Source organism: Stenella coeruleoalba (assembly GCF_951394435.1).
Source record: "Stenella coeruleoalba genome assembly, chromosome: 12".
In the NCBI taxonomy this organism is placed as follows: domain Eukaryota; kingdom Metazoa; phylum Chordata; class Mammalia; order Artiodactyla; family Delphinidae; genus Stenella; species Stenella coeruleoalba.
Genome location: NC_137158.1, coordinates 51,429,754 through 51,457,706, shown reverse-complemented (window position 1 = coordinate 51,457,706; position 27,953 = coordinate 51,429,754). Strand labels below are relative to the sequence as shown.

The following is a 27,953-nucleotide window of genomic DNA, read 5'->3' as shown; positions in this document are numbered from 1 at the left end:
CCTTGAATCAAAGTTGAAATCAAAGGGGAACTTTTAAACAAAAGCGATGTTTGGGACCCATTCTTTTGTCAACTGAACAAGAATATCTTGTTTAAAAAATTCTCAGGTAATTCCAAGGTTTAGAACAAATTAGGAACACTTGATATGCCTTACTGGTTTGTTAAGACTATTAAGATTTATATATTCGAAACACTTATTATAGTGCCTGTCACCTAGTAGCCACCCAATAGAAATTTGCTATTGATATTTATGATACGTTTGTTGAGAAATACCTGTGTTCTCTCAACGAGAACTATAACGTCAAGTTTCTGGCATACAAGGCACAACTAAACAAATAAGTAGAACTCAAACAAGCATTGACCCCATCTGGACCATGGCAATATACTCAATGCTACAAGGGCCAAACCTTGAAATGAGGGACTTGACCCTTGACCTCAGAAAACTTATCCAGTTGGGAAGACAGAGCATGTGCATTTGATGACAGCTTGAATTAACTGAGGATTTGTAGTAAGGAAGGCAACTATTCACATTGATTTTACTGGTACTAGATAATGATTCTTTTAGCATTTTTAAATTTATTTTAATTGTTCTAGAAATACATTCCCATTAAAAGTAATACCAAAAAGCAGTTGTATCCTTTTTCTCTATGTCCAATCTAGTCTCCTCCCCAGAAGGGACTACATCCTGATAAAGTTCTTCTTAACTCTCCAGGCCCTTTTAGACTCTTCAATTCACTTATATACATATATATATATATATAATTTTGCTTTTGTTTAAATTTTACATAAATTATATAATGTATGTTCTATAACTAGCTTTTTTCACTCAGTATCATTGACAATACAGATGGAACTGCATCATTCTTTTTTTTTTTTTTTTTTTTGGCGGTACGCGGGCCTCTCACTGTTGTGACCTCTCCTGCTGCGGAGTACAGGCTCCAGACATGCAGGCTCAGCGGCCATGGCTCACGGGCCCAGCCACTCCGCGGCATGTGGGATCTTCCCGGATGGGGGCACGAACCCGTGTCCCCTGCATCGGCAGGCGGACTCTTAACTACTGCACCACCAGGGAAGCCCCTGCCCCATTCTTTTTAACTTCCACATAATATTTCATACATGCATAAACCATAGTTTATTTAATCACTGTCTTGTTGATGAACATTTGTGCTGTTCCTAGTCAGAGTGTTAATACATTTTGCATGTAAAAACATAAACAATGGAAAACGTTAAATAAAAACATCAAATTAGGTTAAACAATTTTTCTTAAAATAATATAAAGTAAACCTTCAAACAAAGTTGTATGAGGCCATTATTTTAACTGGCACACAGCTAATAAAAACAGAACTTTTAAGTTCTGGGTCACAGTGGGGTGACTGTTGGCACTTGAATTTACTACTGGCTTTCAATGAGGAACTTGCAAATGTATCCCATGTGTTGGCCTTTGTGAGGATAAGCCTTTGAGGAGAACTGAAGATGGGTTCCCTTTCAATTAATTCTGTAGTAATGGAAAAAAATCTTTAAATGACCTAGTCTTTATTTTTGCCATTAACCCAGTTTATGTATTAAGTTTGGGACTGTAAAAAATGTAAAAGGGGAAAAATAGCTACAGACCTATAATGAAGCAGTGTTACCAGAATAAGTTTCAAGAGAATTTTCCATGACACAAAGCCATACTCAATGTTTATTTCAAAGAACAGTAGACATATCATTTGTTATTTTCTTTGTTTCAAATAGTCGTGTGCCAGGAATTTGCAGTAGTGCCTTGAGTTGAAAACCCAACATCTTTTGAAATTCCTGACATTTCTAATTATTCATTTATTCTCTCTCTTCCTCTCTCCCTATCCCCCTCTCACCACCTGCCTTTTCTGCTGCACTTCTTTTATTATCATGACAGAAAACATGAGCACTGTCAACTCCCAAATTATAATGAGCCCATCTGGTTTTGATCATCTTAGTATCCCTTCTTTGGTTGTATGTCTGACCCTCTCCCGTTCCACATGATTTATCTAGAATGGCAATCACAGGACCGGCTTTATTCCCCATCCCTCATCCCACCTTACAGTGGTTAATGTGTTATTAAAAGCTAGGGCAATTACACTTTCAATGTAGAAATGTATGTCCTGAGGGGAGACAAATGAAGAAGGAAGGTGATGGGCTCTGAGTGACCCAATTGCAGCACAATACAGAGATGGTCTGTCCCTAAGGTCTTGATACTAGATCCACAGATTCAAGTTTATATGTTTCCCCAAGTTTGTTCACCTGTCCTATGCTTCTGTTATGTCCTCAGTATCTTTCTAGTAAATTTTGTTCTTAATAGAACGATTTCAGTTGTTTGCAAATGACTCTTGATGATACATGACTTTTACGTCTTATAGACCAGGCACTGAGAAAAGATTCCTGTTTATTTCTTTTCCACCTCCATCTAAAATACTTAGCACAAGAACACAGCTCATCTCAGAGCAGAAGATGACTAGACTTATCATTTGGGACTAAGGGGTGGAGTTACATTGCAACGGGGCTGAAAGGGAAGAATATACAGAGAAGGAGTACACAGACATACAAAAAATTATCAACCACACTAAGGCTCCTTGCTCCTGCCTAGACCATCTACAACCTCCTTGCCTTTCACCATAACCTTGCCACACACACACACTGTTCTGTTTTGTTTTGTTTGTACTGCATGCTCTTGTTTTTTCTTCTGCCTGGCATATGCATTTCCTCTCCAACTATCAAATTCACTTCATTTTAGGGCCCTATCCTGATAAAGTTCTTCTTAACTCTCCAAGTCATATCACTGTACTAACCTGTCAACATCTTATCTCACTGAAGACTAGAGGCAAGAAAAGATTTAGAAGTCAGAAAAAGAAAGGAACATGTGGAATGCAAGAGAAATAAAAATGTAGTATTTCTGAGACACACCCCCCCCCCCATTACAGTGGTGTCTTGGTTACATGCTCAGAGCTTTAATTTGATTTGAGTGCCTTAGAAAGCTCTTTTGGCCCCAGCCTTTCAGTTCTTGGCTGTGGATGGATGGAGGGTCATTCTAATCTCTATATTCTTCTTCCTCATAGGAAAATGAAAATAAGATATTAATGTCAGCAGCTAATAGGCTCCTTGCAAGGCAGTGGCTGAAGACTTTACTGCTTATACATGAACACTGATTATTCTTCAGCTCATATCAGGACCCTCAAGGTGTATCAAACAGTGCTTGCTCTGCCTTCAAGGGAAGATATAGGTTTTCTGTCCTTCTCTAATGAAAGAGAGATGGGAAGGGAACAGTATTCCAGTTCACCCTTTGCCTGCTTTCAGGGAGAAGAATATATTGGTTCGTAAGAAAATATTCTCCAGCTTTTAATTCAGTTCAATCTGATGCAGTATTTCCCCTCATTTTCTATTGCGTTCCTTATCTCTGGTAAAATAAAAGTCTAAACTTCCACTGGCATTGCTGTAAATTCTGAGGCTTCTAGCAAAACATGAGAAGGAGTCACCGTTGCTCTCAGAACCATTTTTCTGGGGACTATCAGGAAAATTGAATATGCAGTTATGAGCTCAGATACTGGAGAAGCTGCTCCAGCTGAAGTTGGCTTAGGTTTATTCTTGTGCTGCTACAGGCATTGGGGACAAGGTGTGTGACTCTGCAATTCAGTGAATTATTGGGTTGGCCAAAAGTTCGTTCGGGTTTTCCATAAGATGTTACGGAAAAATCCGAACGAAATTTTTGGCCAACCCAATAGTTTTCTTTGTGCCCTGAGGATACCTGATCCCATGCTGTCTTCTGTTCTTGCTTCTCTTGATTGGTACAAGTTGAAGATTATAGCTTTGATCTTGTTTGCCTGTCTCCTTTGTGATGCATAATGCCTTACATATGTTAAAGTAGGATATTTATGATAAAACCACCTGGTTTCTCTAAGAAAACTAGAATGTCTCATTTCCCCCTAATTAGAGTGCATAGCATGGCCTTTTTTTGTTTTGTTTTTGTTTAGCAGTAGTTCTGCTAGTGTGACAAATTTTACAAGGTACTGTGTATCAGGCTAGATGTCACAATCATCAGAAATAACCATTACTAAGAATATAAAGAAAAATAATTAAAAATAAAACCTTCAAGAGAACAGAAATCCTTCAAGGAAAGGAAAATGAAATGTAAAATATTAATTCGACAAGCAGATGCATCTGAAACCTCTCTCAGGAAAGTGGAAAACACAGCAAACATCTGGGAGTCTTCAGCTGTGAAGTAAAATTACAATCATTGGTTACAGAGACTTTTGTTGCCCCTTGCTTGTAAACAGACAAGTCCATGGAACAACATATAAATAGGAGGAATCATCAAATCCCAAACTAAATATCCCTTGTCAGGTTAAAAGAGTAAGTTTTGGGCAGAAATTCAGGAAAGAAACTGCTGAAAACAATCTAAGTTTCCAAAATTTGAACTTTGGAATACAACTCAGAAAGCAGCTTCTGCCTACCTCTCTTTCTTATCCTACAACCGTCCTGCATGGCCCCTCCTGCTGAGTGAGCACAAGCACTTCGCATTCTGGGCACCTTCCGCCTGGATGCTCTTTGTCTGAATATAAATGTGGCTTCTCCCTTAATTCCTTCAGATGTCACTTGCTCCAGATGTCACTTCCTCATTAACCTGAAGTAGTTTTCTGCATAACACCTATACTTTCCTGACATATTATTTGTTTATTGTTTGTCTTTCATTTTCTAAAATGTTAGCTTCTTCAAGACAAGGACTTTGCTTTGTTCGTGAAATTCCCAGAACTTGAGAATATGGTTAGCACATGGAAAACACACATTAATGTTTGTTGAATGAGGGAATGGGAAAGTATAAAAGAAAGAATGACAAATGCAGCATGAGTGGTGGAGGTGAAGATGCACCACGAAGATTCCCCCTTCGGTCTTCAGCCCCTCCAGGATCACCTCAGCTTACAGACACCCCCTTGCGGGGGTAGTCCACAGAAGCTCTATTAGGCTGGTAGTATCATTATCATTATTATTATTATACAGATAATACAACCAAGATAATTCCCCAGAATCCCAGCTAGCAGGCAGGAAAGGCAGAAATTCAACCCCGAAAGTCCAATACAGATCTAACATTTGTGACGTTTTGTGTTCCATGGAAACTGCTCCTCAGTGTGTTAGTAGATATTCCTTCCTCTATGGAATTTAGAGTGTATGTTAAAAAAGAATTGACTTTATCATTTTGGAGCGATAGATATTTTTCTATGCCAATATTCAGCTTCACTATTTTGCAAAATGGAAAGGAATATATTCCTCATTAAAATAATTTATAAATCAGTGGGAACACTGTGTGTTTCTTATACATTGTTTCTGTTAGTAATCTCAGAAACTTGAAATCATAATCAGTTATTCCTGAGGATACAATGGAAATTTTCCTAGATTTCTTCCAACAATAAAACCTGGGAATGAAGCAAAAAACTAGTTAGTAATTGATGAGATAAATCTAAGGCACAAGAAAATAGAAAATATACTCTTGCAAGATTTAAAAGTAGATCAGAGCACACAAGAAATGGTGAAATATTATACGTACAAATGTTCATTTAACACACAGAGAACCGAAATATTTTCATGACCCTAGTTCATGGTTCTCCAACATCAGAGTGACTGGTATAATTTTCCATTGAGTGAGATATTTTATCATTTGCAACTTACAGTGTTTTTTAGATTTTCATCCTCACTATCACAGATGGAATCACACAGCAACTGGACGCTAAAGTTTCAGTCTCATTTCCAGACATTTGTGCTTACTTTCCTATGTTTGCCTGAAATTTATTGCCAGAGGAAAGATGCTTCAAGCTATGACTGCCCATATCTGATGTTTTTGAAAGTATGAGTACTAAACACAGCAAATTTTTGCTTACTGTAAGCCAAGAGCATTTGTTTGTTTTACAACAGTTTACAAGCTACATATTATTTTAGAGATGATGAAACTGAGGCTTAGAGAGGTGAAGTACATTGTCCTGGGTCACACAGCTATTAAGTCACAGAGGATTCAAGCCCAAGCTGCCTTAAATTCCATATCTTGCACTCATAAACACTGTCTTAAATTGAGGATAAACTAAGTTCTTAAGTGAATACTCATTAGCAGCCTTTAATTTTCAACTATTATTTCTACCTTTTGGCTTAACAGAACTTCTGTCAGAAATAAATTTAGTAGGGTTTGCCCAGTTATGATCCATCAGAGCTCTAGCAACTTATCTTTATATTACTACTCAGCTTGGATTTTTTTTTTTATAAAGCAAATACAATCTGCAGTAATAAATACATCTGCAATAGATGCCAAATATCATTAAATTATTATATAATTTAGTCAGTAAACATGGTCTATTTTTACTTCTTTCGAATAGAATACATTTGATCACTATTTTTTTTAATACAGCAGGTCCTTATTAGTCATCAATTTTATACACATCAGTGTATACATGTCAATCTCAATCACCCAATTCATCACACCACCCCCTCCACCCCACCCCACCCTGGCTTTCCCCACTTGGTGTCCATTCGTTTGTTCTCTACATCTGTGTCTCAATTTCTGCACTGCAAACAGGATCATCTGTACCATTTTTCTAGGTTCCACATATATGCGTTAATATACGATATTTGTTTTTCTCTTTCTGACGTACTTCACTCGGTATGACAGTCTCTAGATCCATCCACGTCTCAACAAATGACCCAATTTCGTTCCTTTTTATGGCTGAGTAATATTCCATTGTATATATGTACCACAACTTCTTTATCCATTCGTCTGTCAATGGGCATTTAGGTTGCTTCCATGACCTGGCTATTGTAAATAGTGCTGCAATCAACACTGGGGTGCACGTGTCTTTTTGAATTGTGGTTTTCTCTGGGTATATGCCCAGTAGTGGGATTGCTGGATCATATGGTAATTCTATTTTTAGTTTTTTAAGGAACCTCCATACTGTTCTCCATAGTGCCTGTATCAGTTTACATTCCCACCAACAGTGCAAGAGGGTTCCCTTTTCTCCACACCCTCTTCAGCATTTGTTGTTTGTGGATTTTCTGGTGATGCCCATTCTAACTGGTGTGAGGAGATACCTCATTGTAGTTTTGATTTGCATTTCTCTAATAATTGGTGATATTGATCAGCTTTTGGCCATCTGTATGTCTTCTTTAGAGAAATGTCTATATAGGTCTTCTGCCCATTTTTGGATTGGGTTCTTTGTTTTTTTAATATCGAGCTGCATGAACTATTTATATATTTTGGAGATTAATCCTTTGTCCGTTGATTCGTTTGCAAATATTTTCTCCCATTCTGAGGGTTGTCTTTTCATCTTGTTTATGGTTTCCTTTGCTGTGCAAAAGCTTTGAAGTTTCATTAGGTCCCATTTGTTTATTTTCGTTTTTATTTCCATGACTCTAGGAGGTGGATCAAAAAAGATCTTGCTGTGATTTATGTCAAAGAGTGTTCTTCCTATGTTTTCCTCTAAGAGTTTGATAGTGTCCAGTCTTACATTTAGGTCTCTAATCCATTTTGAGTTTATTTTTGTGTATGGTGTTAAGGAGTGTTTTAATTCATTCTTTTACATGTAGCTGTCCAGTTTTCCCAGCACCACTTATTGAAGAGACTGTCTTTTCTCTATTGTATACCCTTGCCTCGTTTGTCATAGATTAGTTGACCACAGGTGCGTGGGTTTACCTCTGGGCTTTCTGTCTTGTTCCATTGATCTATGATTCTGTTTTTGTGACACTACCGTATTGTCTTGATTACTGTAGCTTTGTAGTATAGTCTGAAGTCAGGGAGTCTGATTCCTCCAGCTCCGTTTTTTTCCCTCAAGACTGCTTTGGCTATTTGGGGTCTTTTATGTCTCCATACAAATTTTAAGATTTTTTGTTCTAATTCCGTAAAGAATGCCATTGGTAATTTGATAGGGATTGCATTGAATCTGTAGATTGCTTTGGGTAGTATAGTCATTTTCACAATATTGATTCTTCCAATCCAAGAACATGGTATATCTCTCCATCTATTGGTGTCATCTTTAATTTCTTTGATCAGTGTCTTACAGTTTTCAGCATACAGGTCTTTTGTCTCCCTAGGTAGGTTTATTCCTAGGTATTTTATTCCTTTTGTTTCTATGGTAAATGGGAGTGTTTCCTTAATTTCTTCTTCAGATTTTTCATCATTAGTGTATAGGAATGCAAGATATTTCTGTGCATTAATTTTGTATCCTGCAACTTTATCAAATTCATTGATTAGCTCTAGTAGTTTTCTGGTGGCATCTTTAGGATTCTCTATGTATACTATCATGTCATCTACAAACAGTGACAGTTTTACTTCTTCTTTTCCAATTTGTATTCCTTTTATTTCTTTTTCTTCTCTGATTGCTGAGGCTAGGACTTCCAAAATTATGTTGAATGATAACAGTGAGAGTGGACATCCTTGTCTTCTTTCTGATCGTACAGGAAATAGTTTCAGTATTTCACCATTGAGAATGATGTTTGCTGTGGGTTTGTCATATGTGGCCTTTATTATGTTGAGGTAGGTTCCCTCTATGCCCATTTTCTGGAGAGTTTCTATCATAAATGGGCGTTGAATTTTGTCAAAACCTTTTTCTGCATCTATCGAGATGATCATACGGTTTTTATTCTTCAATTTGTTAATATGGTGTATCACATTGACTGATTTGCGTATATTGAAGAATCCTTGCATCCCTGATATAAATCCCACTTGATCGTGGTGTATGATCCTTTTAATGTGTTGCTGGATTCTGTGTGCTAGTATTTTGTCGAGGATTTTTGCATCTGTATTCATCAGTGATACTGGTCTGTAATTTTCTTTTTTTGTAGTATCTTTGTCTGGTTTTGGTACCAGGGTGATGGTGGCCTCATAGAATGAGTTTGGGAGTGTTCCTTCCTCCACAATTTTTTGGAAGAGTTTGAGAAGGATCATTGTTAATTCTGCTCTAAATGTTTAATAGAATTCAACTGTGAAGCCATCTGATCCTGGATTTTTGTTTGTTGGAATATTTTTAATCACAGTTTCAATTTCATTACTTGTGATTGGTCTGTTCATATTTTCTATTTCTTCCTGGTTCAGTCTTGGAAGGTTATACCTTTCTAAGAATTTGTCCATTTCTTCCAGGTTGTCCATTTTATTGGCATAGAGTTGTTTATAGTAGTCTCTTAGGATGCTTTGTATTTCTGTGGTGTCTGTTGTAACTTCTCCTTTTTCGTTTCTAATTTTATTGATTTGAGTCCACTCCCTCTTTTTCTTGATGAGTCTGGCTAATGGTTTATCAATTTTGTTTATCTTCTCAAAGAACCAGCTTTTAGTTTTATTGATCTTTGCTATTGTTTTCTTTGTTTCTATTTCAGTTATTTCTGCTCTAATCTTTATGATTTCTTTCCTTCTGCTAACTTTGGGTTTTGTTTGTTCTTCTTTCTCTAGTTCCTTTAGGTGTAAGGTTAGATTATTTATTTGAGATTTTTCTTGTTTTTTGAGGTAGGCTTGTATAGCTATAAACTTCCCTCTTAGAACTGCTTTTGTTGTATCCCATAGGTTTTAGATCATCGTGTTTTCATTGTCATTTGTCTCTAGGTGTTCTTTGATTTCCTCTTTTATTTCTTCAGTGATCTCTTGGTTATTTAGTAACGTAGTGTTTAGCCTCCATGTGTTTGTGTTTTTTACGTTTTTTCCCCTGTAATTCATTTCTAATCTCATAGCGTTGTGGTCAGAATAGATGCTTGATATGACTTCAATTTTCTTAAATTTACTGAGGCTTGATTTGTGACCCAAGATGTGATCTACCCTGGAGAATGTTCCATGCGCACTGAGAAGCAAGTGTAATCTGCTGTTTTGGGATGGAATATCCTATAAATATCAATTAAAACTATCTGGTCTATTGTGTCATTTAAAGCTTCTGTTTCCTTATTTATTTTCATTTTGGATGATCTGTCCATTGGTGTAAGTGAGTTGTTAAAGTCACCCACTATTTTTGTGTTACTGTCAATTTCCTTTTTACAGCTGTTAGCAGTTCCCTTATGTATTGACGAGCTGCTATGTTGGGTGCATATGTATTTATAATTGTTATATCTTTTTCTTGGATTGATCCCTTGATCATTATGTAGTGTCCTTCCTTGTCTCTTGTAACATTGTTAATTTCAAGTCTATTTTATCTGATATGAGTATTGCTACTCCAGCTTTCTTTTGATTTCCATTTGCATGGAATATCTTTTTCCATCCACTCACTTTCAGTCTGTACGTGTCCCTAAGTCTGAAGTGGGTCTCTTGTAGACAGCATGTATATGGGTCTTGTTTTTTATCCATTCAGCAAGCCTGTGTCTTTTGGCTCGAGTGTTTAATCCATTCATGTTTAAGGCAATTATCGATATGTATGTTCCTATGGCCATTTTCTTAATTGTTTTGCATTTGTTTTTGTAGGTCCTTTTCTTCTCTTGTGTTTCCCACTTAGAGAAGTTCCTTTAGCATTTGTTGTAGAGCTGGTTTGGTGGTGCTGAATTCTCTTAGCTTTTGCTTGTCTGTTAAGCTTTTGATTTCTCCATCGAATCTGAATGAGATCCTTGCCAGGTACAGTAATCTTGGCTGTAGGTTCTTCCCTTTCATCACTTTAAGTATATCATGCCACTCCCTTCAGGCTTGTAGAGTTTCTGCTGAGAAATCAGCTGTTAACCTTATGGGAGTTTCCTTGTATGTTATTTGTCATTTTTCCCTTGCTGCTTTCAATAATTTTTGTTTGTCTTTAAGTTTTGCCAATTTGATTACTGTGTGTTTCAGCATGTTTCTCCTTAGGTTTATCCTGTATTGGACTCGCTGCGCTTCCTAGACTTGGGTGGCTATTTCCTTTCCCATGTTAGGGAAGTTTTCGACTATAATCTCTTCAAATATTTTCTTGGCTCCTTTCTCTCTCTCTTTTCCTTCCGGGACCCCTATAATGTGAATGTTGTTGCATTTAATGTTGTCCAAGAGGTCTCTTAGGCTGTCTTCATTTCTTTTCATTCTTTTTTCTTTGTTCTGCTGCAGTGAATTCCACCATTCTGTCTTCCAGGTCACTTATCTGTTCTTCTGCCTCAGTTATTCTCCTATTGACTCCTTCTAGTGTAGTTTTCATTTCGGTTATTGTATTGTTCATCTCTGTTTGTTTGTTCTTTAATTCTTCTAGGTCTTTGTTAAACATTTCTTGCATCTTCTCGATCTTTGCCTCTATTGTTTTTCCGAGGTCCTGGATCATCTTCCATATCATTATTCTGAATTATTTTTCTGGCAGGTTGCCTATCTCCACTTCATTTAGTTCTTTTTCTGGGGCTTTATCTTGTTCCTTCATCTGGTACATAGCCCTCTGCCTTTTCATCTTGTCTATCTTTCGGTGAATGTGTTTTTTGTTACACAGGCTGTGAGATTGTAGTTCTTCTTGCTTCTGCTGTCTGCTGTCTGATGGATCTCAGCTTGGATTTTAAATTCCAAAAGCTTGGGCCATTCTTTCTATGTGATATCTTTTAGAATTCACCTCTTACTGAGTTGTATGGTTCATGATTTAACTAGTAATTGGCTTAACTGCACTGTTATTTTAATTTTATGTCTTTTTCTGTGCCCATCTCTTAATTGTGAATGTGTCCTTGACTTAATATTCTGTAAGACAAGATATTCTAGCTACCCTGTTTAAAAATAGCTTTACTGAGGTATAATTTACATACCATACAATTCTCCCATTTGAAGTATACAATTCACTGGTGTTTAATATATTCACAGAGTCATGAATCCATCACCACAATCAGTTTTAGAACATTTACATTACCCTCAAATTAACCTGTACTCCTTAACTGTCATTCCCTAACTGCCCCACATCCTCCATTCCAAGGCAACTATGAATCTACTTACTGTTTCTATAGATGTGCCTATTCTGGATATTTCCTATAAATGGAATCACACAATATATGATTATTTTTTTGTCTGGTTTCTTTCATTTAGCACAAAACTTCTTCCCAGGTTCATTTATGTTGTAACATATTCACTACTTCATTTCTTTTACTGTAGAGAAATATTCCACTGCATGTACATACCACATTTTATTTATCCATTCATTAGTTGATGGATGGGCATTTGAGTTGTGTCCACTTTTTGGAATACTGCTACTGTGAACATTTGTGTATGTTTTTGTGTGTCCACATGACTTCATTTCTCTTGGTGCATACCTAGGAGTGGAATTGCTAGATCATATGGTAACTGTACATTTAACTGAGAAACTACAAGAGTGTTTTCCAAAGCAGCTGTACCATTTTACTTTTCCACAACCAATGTATAAGGGTCCTGATTTCTCCACATCCTTGTCAATACTTGCTATTATCTGTCTTTGTGATCATAGTCATCTTAATGGGCGCCAAGCAGTATCTCATTGTGGTTTTGATTTTCATCCTTTTTTAAACATAACTTCCTAAAAGTAGTAAAAGTACTTATTAAAAGAAGTTCAAAATGTCTACAAAGGTTATATGGCAACTAACCATTAGAAACTGAAGGAAAAAATTGCACAATGGAAAATGCAACCATGTTTTCAAAACCTACCTTTTAAAATTTAGAATGAAAAACACGTAGTAGAAAATTTATATTTAAAGTATACTCAAACTTAAAGGAAAAAATCTTACAGCATAATCTGTGTGATAATGATGATGATTCTCTGAATGAACAATATGCTAAGCATTCACTAGTCTGTATAAGACCCTTTGCCAGAAAGAATACAAGAGAAACTGTCAAGTGAATTGTGATAAGTAATTCCAAGCAAACTTTAGCCTATTTCTAAAGCCCTTGGTCAATGTTTTGAACACCCTTAATACTCTCACAAATCAGCAGTATTACGATGTTCATTATTCCTATTATATCTTCCTAATGCGTGTAGGACAGTGTATGTATAATGTACTTGTGGTAAATGTGAGATAGATTAATTGAAAAACTGATAGCTGGATATAGCAGATGATCCCTTTGCCAGGGAGCATTTAAAATGAAAGACAAGAAAGAATCATGAAGTAATGGGCTTTGAGTAATAGGAAGGTATCCACCATGCAGCATTTGACCCAACCATAGTGTTTTCATTTCTTCTCCCAAAACCCTACAGGCTTATAATGAGTGCCTATATATCCTGATTTGCTTGTGCAGCCCTGGGTTATTCTTATTATCCTGTTGTCATCATTAATATCTTTCCCGTCCACTCTCCAAAGTCATCTGGAAAAATATTAAATTACATTTTCATCCTATTTATAAAAGACCTCCTATTGCAGTGAGAAATATGTGAAGAGGATACAGTGCCTGAAGAAGGGAAAATGTCAGGAATTAGGCAGGTCTTCAAATGAGGACTCTGTTTTAGATGGATAGACTAAAGAACTAAGGAGAGAAAAACCTAAGCTGATGCCCTATTCTGAATGGTGTCAGATTTCCCCTTAATGGGCTTTCTTTGTGTGCCTATGACTCCATCCCAGGTATGCTCAGAAACAGGTATATCCACCTGAGAGATCGTGTGGAGGTGATACACAGGAGCACAAGCATCCTGATGGAAGCACTGGATTCTGTATTTTGAAACCTATTTCCAAGCTGTATTTGACAGAAGTGAAGAGATTGTTAAAATCTATCATTTGACAGAAGTGAAGAGATTGTTAAAATCTATCTCTATCAAGATCTTTCTCAAAACTATAGTGGACCTGGATATACAGGTAGTTCCTTGGATTGGGCTCTAAAGAATTGTGGTGGCTGAAGCAGCAACTGACCTTGTTCTTTCCTCCTCAGGCTACTTTAGCAGGTAATTAATTAAGAGGGGGCGCTGGTGGGCAGGACATGGATTTTTTCTTCTCCCAAATCAGTGGGAATTAGAACTAATCCAAACTCCTCAGGCCTGGTTTGTTATCATGGTTAGTGGCAGGTTCTTGGTTGTAATTTTCAACAACTTCCAAGATTTACTCTAAAAAATTGTAGTTGTGGGCCATGAATCAAGTAGAGAATTTACTTTTTTAGAGCTTTGCTGTCTGCTGCTTAGATAATTAGTGAGATCCTATTATATGTCACACATTTAGTCACCTGGTATATAAGCTGGAAATAATTGTTGCACATATTTTAACTTCACTTTGAATTACTTTCATGAATTGCATTTGCTAATTTGCTAGATGATTAGAGAGTATGTGTCTAGCAAAGAAGTTATTCCTAAAGGAAAACAAGCACATTAAGAATCCCATCTCTCACTCTCAGAATTTTCACATATGTAAAATTAAACAGATTCCCCCTATATATTTGACTTTGGATTTAGTAAAAATATCACCTTTTAGGAGTAATAAGAATAAAGTAGGGGGAAAAAATGACTAATTTCTCTCAGTCAATGATTTTAAAACCATGAGCCATGTGTCCTGCGTGAATGGACAGTTGCTATTGCTACTCTCTCTGGAATGACATAGGCACACTCTTCAATGAGATTTTTTCACTAAAGGACCAAGATTTTCAAATATATACTAAGTATTTAGCTGTTATTAAAAAAAAAAAAACTTCAGAGATTTAACGGTGGAAAAACTCTTCTGCCTATATATTAGGGAGTTGTTATCTGAATTTGAGACTTTGAAAATGGACTTCTATCACCCTGGTCGTGTGTCCTGAAAAATGGCAAATACTATGCTTTTATGGAAAATTGTATGTGCATTCTAAATTTTAAAATTGCCTTATGACCCATTTGTGGTTAACAGTAAAACAATGAGAATGAATGGAGCATCTTACTTTCTCAGAGTTAATATTCTGCACTGGTTGTTACTGTTTTCTCTGTAAATGTGTGTATGCTTCAATCTCGCATTCAGTTTTGGATGCCTGAGGATTGGAGAAGCTCACCATAATAGAGAGAAAGCAAGAAGTAGGAACATGTTCATACTGGTTCATACTGTATTATTCTGATTTCATCTGTCACTTGCAAATGAATATCATCTAAATGAGTCTAAAGCTTCTGCCAATGTAGGGTTAAAAAGGGCAGAGAACACAAATTCAACAGCATAGATGGCAAATAGAGCATAAAACTTAATTCTGAGATAAACAGAAAAGTGAAATGGAAAGAGTCACATTTTCCATGTCTTCTGATTAAATAATGGAAAGAGAAGGGGTCATCAAATAAGATCTTGGAAACAGAAGATGCTGAGTGTGAACTATTTTGAAATCCTATCCAAACCCCAATATACATGTACAGAGAACAAGTATCTGTGTGTTCTGTTAAATGGTTGTGTGGTTTCAGGATTTGCTCCAGTTGCTGCAGTCAACAGTTCTGAGTTCTATCCTCATCCTGTGCCAAAAGGACATCTTTGTGGAGACTTGCAATGTGCCCTCAGCACGAGTCTCTGTCTGTAGTCCCCAAATCACTTTCAGTGCCATGCATATCCTTAGGGCAGCACACCCCTTCTGAAAGCACTTTTCTCGGGTGCTTTTGTTATGTTCTTACCATCCGTATCTTAGTTATGGTGGATTCTGGTTCTTTGGGAGACTCTAGTTTGACTCATGGAAAAATGTTGAGTTATGGGTAGCGAAGAAGGCCACATTCTGAAACCCTAAATGGTCACGTGGTCTCAAATTAAAGTCAAACCTGGGTTTTCAGTGCTTTTAGTTTCTTCTAAGTTTAAAAGATGGAAGATATCAGGATAAAAGTTGACTATTACGATTGGAAATATTTTCTAATATGATTAATTTTGCTGTTGATTAACACTAAGTTCCTTAATTTGGTGTATATTTTTTAAAATATTCTCACATTTTATATAAACTTGTATGAGTCTAAAAACAATAACAACAAAATACCTGGATCTGTTGTAACCTGCCTAACTTATTACCTTAAATGAGAAGGTAGACTATCCTTCCACCAGTACCTACTTCATAAATATTTAAGTCCCTTGCTTGAAGATGAACACTGCACTTAAATGCTATGAAGGATAAAACTATGAGTCCATTTGAATTTAATATTTAGAGGTGATCTAATAGAGAAATAACTTATGTCTTGGGCACAAATACAAACCAAACATGGCTTAATTCTTAATAATGAAAAAATGGGAGAATATTCATTGTGTTGGTTCTGTTTTGTTCAGCCTAATTGCCGTAAATCTAAAAGTTATGTCTATACTTATTTTAGTTCTTGAGCTATAGGTTGGTATTGATGGGAAATGTCTTGTAGCAAAATGAGTTCATTTTATATATCATGCTTCTGTGAGGGCAAATCAAGCTTCTGTAATAATCATCAAATAATTCCAACTCTCTGTTGTTAAGAAGAAAGGAACAAAATAGCCTTAACTTAGTATTTCCTCTTTCATTATTTTTACTTAAGCCTACATGTGAGCATTTCCTTCTCCCAAACCTTTACATCAGCAGTTTCCCAACTTGCCTTGCCATATTGATTTTATACTTTTGTCATTAATCATATCTGTCAGATTTTTTTCCTAATGGATGGACAACTTTACAGATTGATTTCCATCTCCAAAGTGTTAAATTTCCTTCCATTCCCAGGGTTCAGTTCACAATGGTGTTCACTGAAAACTGCTATGTCAAAATTCTGGGCAAATTGATTGATCTTTTTGAATCTCAATCTTCTCATCTGTTAAGAAAAAAACAAGATCAAAACAGACTATATCTACACTCCCCATAGCTATAAGTTAAGTATGTATAACATGTGACTAATGTAAATGAATATAACAAATCTCTCAGGATTTATAATCCCACAAGTTTTTACTACTTGTGGGAGGTAGTCAATAATATAATTTAGTCAGTAGATGGCACTGTTTATTATAGTATTAGGATTGAGAAAGCAGTCACTGAATGTCAATTACCTCACCTGATTAGGGTCCAGGTGGGAGAGGAGGAGGTTCTGTTCTTACATAAGAGAAGACATAGATTCTTTAAAGGTTAGAGTGACCTTGAGAAGGAATCTAGTCTGTCTTCCTGGCTCGTTAGACCTCTACAAGGAAAATTCTATTTCAGATATTTTTCAAACTGGAGGATATGTTTAGCATCATTTATCCCTTTCAAATTTGAAACACTCAAGAAATCTTGTATCCAAATTGCATCTTTTTTTTTTTTTTCTATGTCTTTGTATTTGGTCCTGAGTAAAATTAGGAACAAATCTTCTCATTCTTTTCCTGTAAGATCCCTCCAGGCGTATAGGGAACACTATTATTTTATGCATGTACTTTTTCTTTCTTGGGGCCTTCAGCCTGAAAAACACATCAAATTTGGGGGAAATGACTATCCACAGTCTAATGTATGAATTCTAATATTACAATACTATCTTGAATTCTAACATACCATTATATAACATGTAAAATCTAGTATCTATAGAAGCATTTAGTTATAAAATAATCAAAATGTGTAAATGTTTATAGGATACAACATTATATACATAGCATTCCCATTAGCTGTAACCAAATCAAATCTTTTGGAGAAATTTATAGATCAAAAAAACATATTATAATTCATAACTATTAAGTACAGAATGTTGCTTTCAACTACCATCTCTTAATCTTTCCCTCATTTTGCTGTTTCTTCATGAATTTAAAAGTTTCTAAATTAGAATAAATTAGTAATTAAAGTACCATATAAGTGAACACTATTAAATAAATATTCAGAATAGTTTTATTATAAGTTCAGAGGGTTAACCATCTTGGACAATAAAATATTACTTTTTTTCTTTAAAAATATCAAGGAAATATCAATGTACTTAACTTTTTATAATTCTTTTTCTCTCTACTGTATTTTAAGTCTCTTAAAGTCAGGGAATATGTTTCACTTATACATGAATCCAAAGAACCTTGGAAGTAGTAGCTTAATAAAGATATACAGTGGTACATAATAAATATTGGTTGAATGAATACTTTCACCCAAGTTAATTCAATTGTTCAGGAGAATTATCAACTACACCGAAAGTATAGTTTCAGTAACTATTATGTCAACATTTGATTTCCCTGTGATGTCTACTTATCATTGTGTGTTAAGACTTTTTAGTACCTATCTTTGTGTTGTTAATAAAAAGTAAAAACAAGGATAAAGAAAGGCACTTAAAAATTAATCCTGTATAGAAATGTAATTAGATTAAATAATTATCTTTTATCATCTTTTAGTTATTATGAATATATTCATTATATCATATTATTCTGTACAAAATGTTTTTTTCAGACATATTACTTTACACATTTTCTTTGTGTTCTCTTACAATTATATGCTTACTTATTATTTTAAATTATTTGGAAAACATTGAGGGTTTAATTTCTTCATTTGTTTCATTTTGTTTGGGGAATTTCATATTACTTGTACATTTTACTGTTTTGAAAGTGTTTCTTAAACTTCACCAATAGTCATTAATTATAGGATCATATATGCACTGTAATCTTTATTCTATACAACTCCTGAGATTATGTCACAAAGGACCCTCTGCAGGAAACCTAATATATCTGATTAATAAATGTACCTATTACTTAAAGAAATCACTTGGTATCCTGTGATATCATTTGGTATCCTATGAATATAGTTAAAATAAATAGACTTAGCCTCTTTGAGGAGATATACAGATGGCAAGAAATATATGAAAATGTGTTCAATATCATTAGCAAAATGCTAATGATACCATGATGAGGTGGCACCACACACCTATTAGAACAGCTAAAGTAAAAATAGTAAAAATAGTGACAGTACAAAATGCAGGTGAGGATGCAGAGGAACTGGATCTCACACTCATTACTGGTGAGAATGTTACATGGTATAGCCACTCTGGAAAACAGTTTAGTTTTCTTAGAAAGTAAACATAACACTTATCATACAACCCAGCACTTGCAGTCCTGCACATTTATTCCAATAAAAAGGAATGAACTATTCATAATACAAAAACTTGGATGAATCTCAAGGGCATTATTCTGAGTGAAAAACAATGTCTAAACATCACATATTGTATGATTTCATTGGTATAACATTTTTGAGATGACAAAATTATAGAGATGGAGAACAAATTAGTGGTTGTCAGAGATTACAGATGGTGGTAGGAGAGTGCTTTAAAAGGGTAGTGAGAGGAAAGAGATCTTTGTAATGATGGCATAGTTCTGTATTTTGATTATGTTGGTCATTACCCAAATCTACACATGTGATAAAATGTCATAGAGCTATACACACACATTGTACTAATGTCAATTTTTCTGTTTTTGATATAATGCTACAGTTATGTAAGATGTAACTATTGGAGAAATTAAGTGAAGAAGACATGGTACTTCTTTCTTTTGTCTTCCCAACTTCCCAACGAATCTATAATTCTCAAGATAAACAACTTTAAAAAGTCATTTGCCATCTTGTTTTAAATTCCAAAACAGACAGTATAATATTTTTCCTTTCTTTCCTCAGTACTATTTTTAATTATTTTATACTTTAAATGATTCTCTTCTGGTGGGTTTGTTTCAATACTTGCTAGATTAAGCTCTCTTGGCCGTCTCTTCTGCTTTTGAAGTAGTGGTGAAGATTAAGAGTATGTGGGAGAAATTTTGCAATTTCTTTACTCAACAGCAAGGATGGCTAATACACAGAGTATGCTGACGTTCATTGGGAAAGAAACATGCCATGTAGGAGTGCTTATTTCTAAGATAAAAATTTTAAATGTTTTCTCTATTAGCTGAAAGAGTGATGACTGTCCTTTTTTGGAAATATAGACCATTGCTTTTGATGATTGTAAGCAGGACACTATAAAACTAGACCTTCCTTCCCATTCCATGTTATATAGTCAAGTGTGAACAGAGAAAGAAACCGTTAGGAATAAATCTTCCATTTATTCCCCAATCAAATTATGTACAGTACAATGAAATTCTTTACATTTTTATTTGGCTCACAGATGTGTCTGGAAGGAACCTGACTTGCAGTTCAGGATGTCTAGCCATAAATTATTCTCTTCCTGATAGTGTGATACAAAGGATATGGATTTTAACTACTGATTCTACTGCTAAGGACCCTTGAAAAACACTATTCTGTCTGAAGAACTTTTGAAGTAAAAATGTGAGATACTTATCTGCCACTCACAGATACATAGCTTAGGTCACAAGTTTGGAAAATGCTATCAGTTGTATGCCATTAGATCTGCAATAATTTGTGATTATTCCTTACTATCATCCCGTAAGTGGTTGAAGTTATTCCTGCAGTCACTCACAAAAACTAAAATAACATCATCTTCAGCCCAAATTATAATAAAATACTCACTTAATTAAATATATTTGTCCATGAATATCTGACCTAAAATTATTTTTATATTTCTCTATAAACATATGTAAAATAACTTTATGAGCTAAAATATACTTTTAAAAAACTGTCTTACAAGCCTTTTGCAAAACCTGTTGACGCCTCTTTCTATATGTTGAAGCAATTCTCTATGCTTTCACTCTTTTCTTCTTATTACTGAAGTCCAGAAGTGAGTGTATATTTTAACAAATACTTCTTCCAGCTTCAGGTCTATTATATACTTTACATGAGCCAAGGGTATGGTATTGTACTTGTACCTGTCTAGGTCTCGGTCTTTATTTCCATCATGTCCTACGTTTCCTAGTGAGCTCCCTGAGGACCAAGCTCAGGAGCACTGTCTATAGCCCTGAGTATGAAGTGGCCTGCATGGTGAGTATTCAAGATGAATGTGGTATTTATAATTCTGCACTTAGAAATTTAATTTATTTCAACTGAATACTTCTAAAGGAATTTAATTTATTTTAATTAAATTCCTTTAGAATTATTAGTTCAATACATGAAAGGAGAAGCTGTGTGACGTGCAACAATACTCTACTAGAGACCAAAATGACCTAAGAAGCATGGCCAGGAGGCCAGAGTGGCTCAGCCTTCCTCACCTTGGCTCAGCCTTTCTCGCTGTAACTGCAATACCGCGTACACTTCAACAATCTGTGCTCCATCTCCACTCACCCTTGTAGACTGGAAAATAACTGGACTTAATCCTATGCCCGTATAAAATAGGAAATGTGTTTCTCAACTCTTTAGCCCATGTCTCCTTTCAATAGGTTGAAAAATCTCATCCCTTTCTTTGAAGTTAATTGAAATACCCCAAAATTAAGATGACACACCCACACAAACTCTAAAGTCATTAAACTGCTAAATATGATGTTTCAAAGTTGTCCACGACCACTAGTCTTGATTCTCATATACACACATTGATGTAAAAGACTCTAAGCTCACTCCATAAACCAACCTTCACTGGCATCAATGACTGAGAATAGTTGTTGAGTTGGAGCGTTGGTTTGAAGTGCTGTTGCTTTTTCAGAATCTTAAAATGTGAATAGTGAATACACATGTGAATACTGTTATATGACAAATGCCCCAGGGCTCCAAGAAAGAGGCAGAGTGTGAAGTATAATAAAACCTGAATGGTTTTTCAGTCCAGTCAATCAAAAAGGGGCCTGACTAGTTCTGCAGGTCATCAGTTTTCTCATTGCCCTCTTCTAGGTTATACCATGAAGCTCACAGGGTTTGCCAACATTCATTGACCAAAGAATTCAATAAAATACTCCTTATTATATTTGTTATATTATAATTATTATAATATATAATTATTATAATAATTCTAAAATTTATATGGAACCACAAAAGACCCTGAAGAGCCAAAGCACTTTTGAGAAAAAAGAATAAAGCTGGAGGTATAACACTCCATGACTTCATACTGTACTGCAAAACTACAGTAATCAAAACAGTATGGTACAGGTACAAAAACAGACACATAGATCAATGGTACATAATACAGAGCACAGGAATAAATTTACTAACCTATGGTCGATTAATCTATGACAAAGGAGGCAAGGATATATAATGGAGAAAAGACAGTCTCTTCAATAAGTGGTGCTAGGAAAACTGGACAGCTACACGTAAAAAATGAAATTAGAACATTTTCTCACCCCATATACAATAATAAACTCAAAATGAATTAAAGACCTAAATGTAAGACCAGAAATCATAAATCTCTTAGAAGAAAATGTAGGCAGAACACTCTTTGACATAAATTGTAGCAATATTTTTTTGAATCTGTCTGCTAAAGCAAAAGAAACAAAAGCAAAAATAAACAAATGGAACCTAATTAAACATGAAAGCTTTTGCATAGCAAAGGAAACCATCAACAAAATGAAAAGACAACCTACTGAATGGGAGAAAATATTTGCAATTCATATGACTGGTAAGGGGTTAATAGCCAACATCTATAAATAGCTCATACAACTCAACATCAAAAACAAACGAACAACCCTATTTAAAAAATGGGCAGAAGAACTGAATAGACATTTTTCCAAAGAGGAAATGCAGTGGTCAACAGGTACATGAAAAGATGCTCAGCAACGCTAATCATCAGGTAAATGCAAATCAAAACCACAATGAGATATCACCTTACACCTTACATGATTATCACCTTACATGATTAGAATGGCTATAATCAAAAAGAACACAAATAACAAATGTTGGCAAGGATGTGGAGAAAAGGGGATCCTTGTACACTGGTGGTGGAAATATAAATTGCTACAAACACTATGGAAAGCAATATGGAGGTTCCTCAAAAAATTAAAAATAGAATTGCTGTATAAATCCAGCAATTCCACTTCTGGGTATTTATCCAAAGACAGTGAAAACACTACTTGAAAAGATGTATACATCCCCATGTTCATTGTAGCATTATTTACAATAGCCAAGATTTGGAAACTACCTGTGTCCATTGATGGATAAATGGATAAAAAAATTGTGGTACATATATACAGTGGAACCTTATTCAGCCATAAAAAAGAATGAAATCTTTCCTTTTGCAACAACATGGGTGAACTTTGAGAGCATTATGCTAAGCGAAATAAGTCAGAAAGAGAAAGACAAATACTCTATGATTTCTCTTGTATGTGGAATCTAAAAAAAAAAAAAGAAGCTCATAGATACAGAGAATAGATCTTTGGTTGCAAGAAGCAGGGAGTGAGAGATGGGAGAAATGAGTGAACTGGGTTGTTTTTGGGTTTTTTTTGGTTTTTGGTTTTCGGTTTTGTGTTTTTTTAGTTTAAATAAATTAAATAAAAATTTAAAAGAAAAAAAAAATCTATATAATTTTCTGAGTTTTAGTACATGTTCCTCCTAAGAATGCAATGAGGTTGATGTTTGCAAAAGCTCTTAAATTCTGAAATATAAGAAGAATGCTTTTCAGCATTGAAACCCAAAGACCACCTAGACACAGTGTGGTGAGCAGACAAATGATAATCTCTTATGACAAATCTAAGATATGCTTTGCCCAACCATATTAAGCTGTTGGAAGAGTCACGTGATCTGGTTACTTGAAGCAAAACCTACACTGTGTTATGCTACTTTTCTTAGGTGGAAGTCATGCCATGTTGCAGGAAGGTGTGTTTAATGTTTCATTTCTAATTACACCCCTGAAAAAGTTATTCCATACATATCATGCAAGAATCTGACTGCAAAAGAAAAGAAAATTCTGGGCTTCCCTGGTGGCGCAGTGGTTGAGGATCTACCTGCCAATGCAGAGGACACGGGTTCGAACCCTGGTCTGGGAAGATCCCACATGCCACGGAGCAACTAAGCCCGTGAGCCACAACTACTGAGCCTGTGCGTCTGGAGCCTGTGCTCCGCAACAAGAGAGACCGCAACAGTGAGAGGCCCGCGCACCGTGATGAAGAGTGGCAGTGGACCCCGCTCGCTGCAACTAGAGAAAGCCCTCACACAGAAACGAAGACCCAACACAGCCAAAAATAAATTAATGAAAAAAAAAATTTCTGACTTAAGAAGGCTGGATAACATTTACCTGTTTGGGTATGCATTTCACCACACCCCATACCTTCTTATTTCCTTTTTCTTCTAATATAGAGCATGTGCTTTCATTTCCCAATTTTGACTTAAAATTTTATGGCAATAATAATTCATTACATTTACTTAGAACGAGAAATTCATCTAATGACTCATGTGTAAAGAGATGCTTACGAAATAAAAAATCAGTGAGCATGTTGTACCATCCAAGTGCCTCCAGAGTTACTTAGACTTGTCCTAACTGATGCTGTAAACTTTGAAATAAAGCAGACTGCAGAACTTCTGTGGTTTGTGACCCCTTCCAAAATATGGCAGAATTTATAGTCATTGCATGTGAAAACTTATATAATTATCATTATCATTATAATTTTTTCTTGTAACTAAAATTCTGAATGAGCCCAAACATAGACTTGTGAGTTCATTTTTCTATAATACAAGAAAATATTAGAATGTTTAAAGGATTAAGTTGTATACAATTTCTGATTGTGTATCTTAGTGCTTAGAAGACTCTTGACTTTTAAAAGAAGGGTAAAAATGCAACCATCTACTATAGAAATTTTTCTTGACATCTTGGCTTTCGGGGCCTATCAATCTGAAGACAACTATTTATTTTTAATACTAACAAATCTGAATTTGGGATATATCTTACAATGATGGTATGTTAGCACCCTATTGTAATTTAATTGGTAGTTTTTTTCATGCCTTACAACTGATGGTGTCTTAACTTTGGTGAAATATTGCAGTTGTTAAGATGGATGAATTGATCTGACTTATTAAATCCCTTTTATGTTACTTTTATGTTTCTAGTAAACTTCTTTCACTTTCTGTCCTGTATCATCCTCTGGCCTCAGCCCGTTGTACCTTACCTCTGGGCCACAATTCTCCTGCCTATAAAATAAAGGGGATGGAAGTGGTTTCCAATGTCCCTGCATTTTGAATGTGCTCTGATTTACTTCTTTGCTGACTACCTAATATCTTTGTCTTTCCTGAAGAGGGCATCCGCAAGGGCACAGTGGATCCCTCCAGTTCCTTAACTGAACACAATACAAAATGTGATGGAGGTAGGTGGGAATAATTAAGGGGTAGGCTTTCACTTAAGTAAAATACAGCTTAGATCCGGAAACACAATATATTTGCCTACATTTATCTCTGATAGTCTTAAAGGGTAATCCCTCTACGTGATCCAGAATTCTGGGAAGATCTATGGGAATTTGTGAGAAAGTCAAAAACTATTCTTATTCTTTTTAGGTCAATGGAGAAAATATTAAAGAGCTAATGATCTTCGTTTGTTCCTTGATTTCTTTGAGAAAGGACCTGAGGGTCACCACCAAGCTCTGAGAATGAAGGAGGTGAGGACTAGTGTAAGTGTCATTCTACACCACAGTCAGATAATATGGAACTCTTCTTATAGACTGTTGCCGATTTGTGTTACTCAAGCCAGAAATTGGATTCCTCCTTCCTTGTTTGTAACTCCTCACATCAAATCAATTAGAAATCCTATTGATTCTAATTAGCAAACATCTCCCAAAGCTTTCTACCTTTCCCCATCACCACCGTCACTACCCTGATTCAGACTACATCATCTCTCATCTGGGTTATTACAACAACCTTCCAAAAGGTCTCCACGTATCTAATCTTGCTTCCTCTTGTTCATTACAATGAGGCTATTGTATCTGAAAGCTTTTTGAAGCATGAAACATATGTAAAGTACTTCCTGGAATAAAACCTCAAAGCCACCTAGATACAGTGTGGTGAGCAGAATTATGGGCAAATCTCTAATGCCCTTTGGGTTTTATAAAGTTCAGTGATTCTTTATTGCTTTTAGAAGAAAGTCCAGGGTTTTTTTAACCCAGCTTCCAACATTTTTAATGTTACAACACATTAAAATCATAATACTTAAGTGGCTCACAGGAATACCCTGAAGTGGAGGGATTTGAAGAGTCTACACTGATACTGGACTTTTAAAAAAAATCATTACATTTTATCTAGGTCATAATTACAATAAGAAAAATAAAATACAAAGTGTTAGGGAAGAAACTAAATAGTTTTACTTGTATAAATCTTTCAAATAAAATATTTTAAATTTTTTCTACTAAAATTTTTAAATCTGTAAACAGATTACAACTTTTATGTTAAAATTTATGTCTTAAGTGGCTTCACCAAATTTCTAATCAAGACTTTTTAATGATGACCTCTCTGAAATCTTGACAGATCAATCTGTAAGAAACATTGGTCTCACAAAAAGTAGCTAATGACAGAGATGTGTTAAACACTCTTTTTATATTGATGAAAATGACTTTCTCATCATTAACCAGAATTTGGATAACTTGAGCTACTTACATGGTCCTTATTATACTCAATTCTTCTTAAACCTAACAGCTCTTTCTTTTCTTTCATTGATCAGCATCACCTCAAAATTTCTGATGGTAATGCAAAATGATTTCTAATTCAATAAGACTTTTCATTTCAAAATTTCAAAATAATCATGAAATTTTTCCTCAAGTTGCTCCAACAGCCTGTACTAGTCAGAGTTCTCCAGAGAAACAGAACAGAACCAACAAGATATTGTACATATATGGAGAAGGAGAGAGAGAGAGAGAGAGAGGGAGAGAGAGAGATTTTTTTAAGGAACTGGCTCATGTGACTCTGGAGGCTTGGTGAGTGCAAAATCTGATGGGGGAGGAAAGCAGCCTGGAAACTCAGGAAGGACTTGTGGTTCAAGTCCAAAGGCAGTTTGCTGTAAAATCAGAAAGGTAATTTGCCGATTACATTGCACATGTAATGGGTGGAGGTCATGGGGAGGAGGTCACACTTTTGGTTGAGTCAAGCCTTCAACTGATTGAATGAGACCCACCTACATAATGAAGGGCAACCTGCTTTACTCAAAGTCCATGTTTTTTAATGTAAATATCATACAAAAACACCCTCACAGAAACACCCAGAGTAATGTTTGACCAAATATCTGGGCACTGAGGCTCAAGCAAGTTGGCACATGAAATTAACTACCAAAACAGTCTTAATTAGTCTTAGAATTCAAATTATGATTCTGACTAAATATTGCTAATGAGAAACTTCCCCTTCCAAAAGAAATTTTTTTCTCTGAATTTGTAAACTTTATGAGTACATATTAATAGAATATTTATATGGTCCTAGAAAGTTTTAAGTTTACTTAAGTGCTTTAAAAAGTTCAGTTAAGTAACCTTTTTTTTGGAGCCAATAACTTGCATTTTATTTTACTTTTGTTATTGCTCATGAGTATCAAATATAATCCAGGACTAAACAGTACAGTGAGGTAAAAAGTTGAGAAATTCTCAAATATGGAGTAAAATATCTTAAATTTAAATCCCATGCACAAAATTCAGAATGACAACAAGATTTATGGTTAGACCGTGCTTTACAATGTGACTGAGGTTCAGAAAAGTTAATTAAGGGACAAATGTAGAGTCAGAATGGCAAACCCCAGGGATGAAGAATATGGGCTTTGCACTCACACAGTTTGGGGCCAAAACTTTTTTTGGAGCTAAAGTTTCCTCACCTGCCTCACAGGCCTGAAATAAAAAGTAAATAAGAAAAAAAATACACAGTCCTCAGCACAGTGACTGATGCAAAGTAAGTGTTCAACAAATAGAAGCTGGTATAATTTCTGTTTATATATTCTTTTCATTTTGTTTATCATTATCTTTATTATTACCCTAATTAAGGAGCTGGGATTTGATCCAGGGAATACTTTTGCTAAAACTCATTTTCAGTAAACTATTTCTCAAGCTGGTATTTCTGTAGAACTGATCAGGAACTAAATACTACCCGAGGAGAATAAAAAAGGAAGTGAATGAAAAAAATTAATACTAAGAAAATAAATACTGCAGTCCATATCAATCACCTCATAAAAGCCTCTTATCACCAAGATAAGAGTGGGTGGAGACACTTCGCTAAATTACTATCAAGGCATTGTGGTAGCATTTGTATTAAGTGTGCCAGAAAAGGAAAATCTTTTTCCCCCCTGTACATTCACCTCATTCATCTCTACAGCTGCGGAAAAAATACTAGTAAATCTGGTCTTGAAGGGCAGAGGTGAGTGTTTAAGCCCCTTTTAGCACCAGCTACAGTTCAGAAACCCTCCATCAGCAACACCAAGTGACTCTTTTCTCTCTTCTGACCATTTC

The 27,953-nt window shown here is 35.4% G+C and overlaps 1 long non-coding RNA gene across 1 annotated transcript in view; it reads left to right on the top strand.

Annotated features, from left to right (window-relative positions):
* LOC307195587 overlaps positions 1–27,953 on the top strand; it is a 129,111-nt gene that overhangs the window by 90,074 nt on the left and 11,084 nt on the right. Inside the window, exon 4 of the long non-coding RNA XR_013830870.1 lies at positions 25,039–25,139. This is a non-coding gene — a long non-coding RNA (uncharacterized lncRNA). The remainder of the gene's footprint in view (positions 1–25,038; positions 25,140–27,953) is intronic.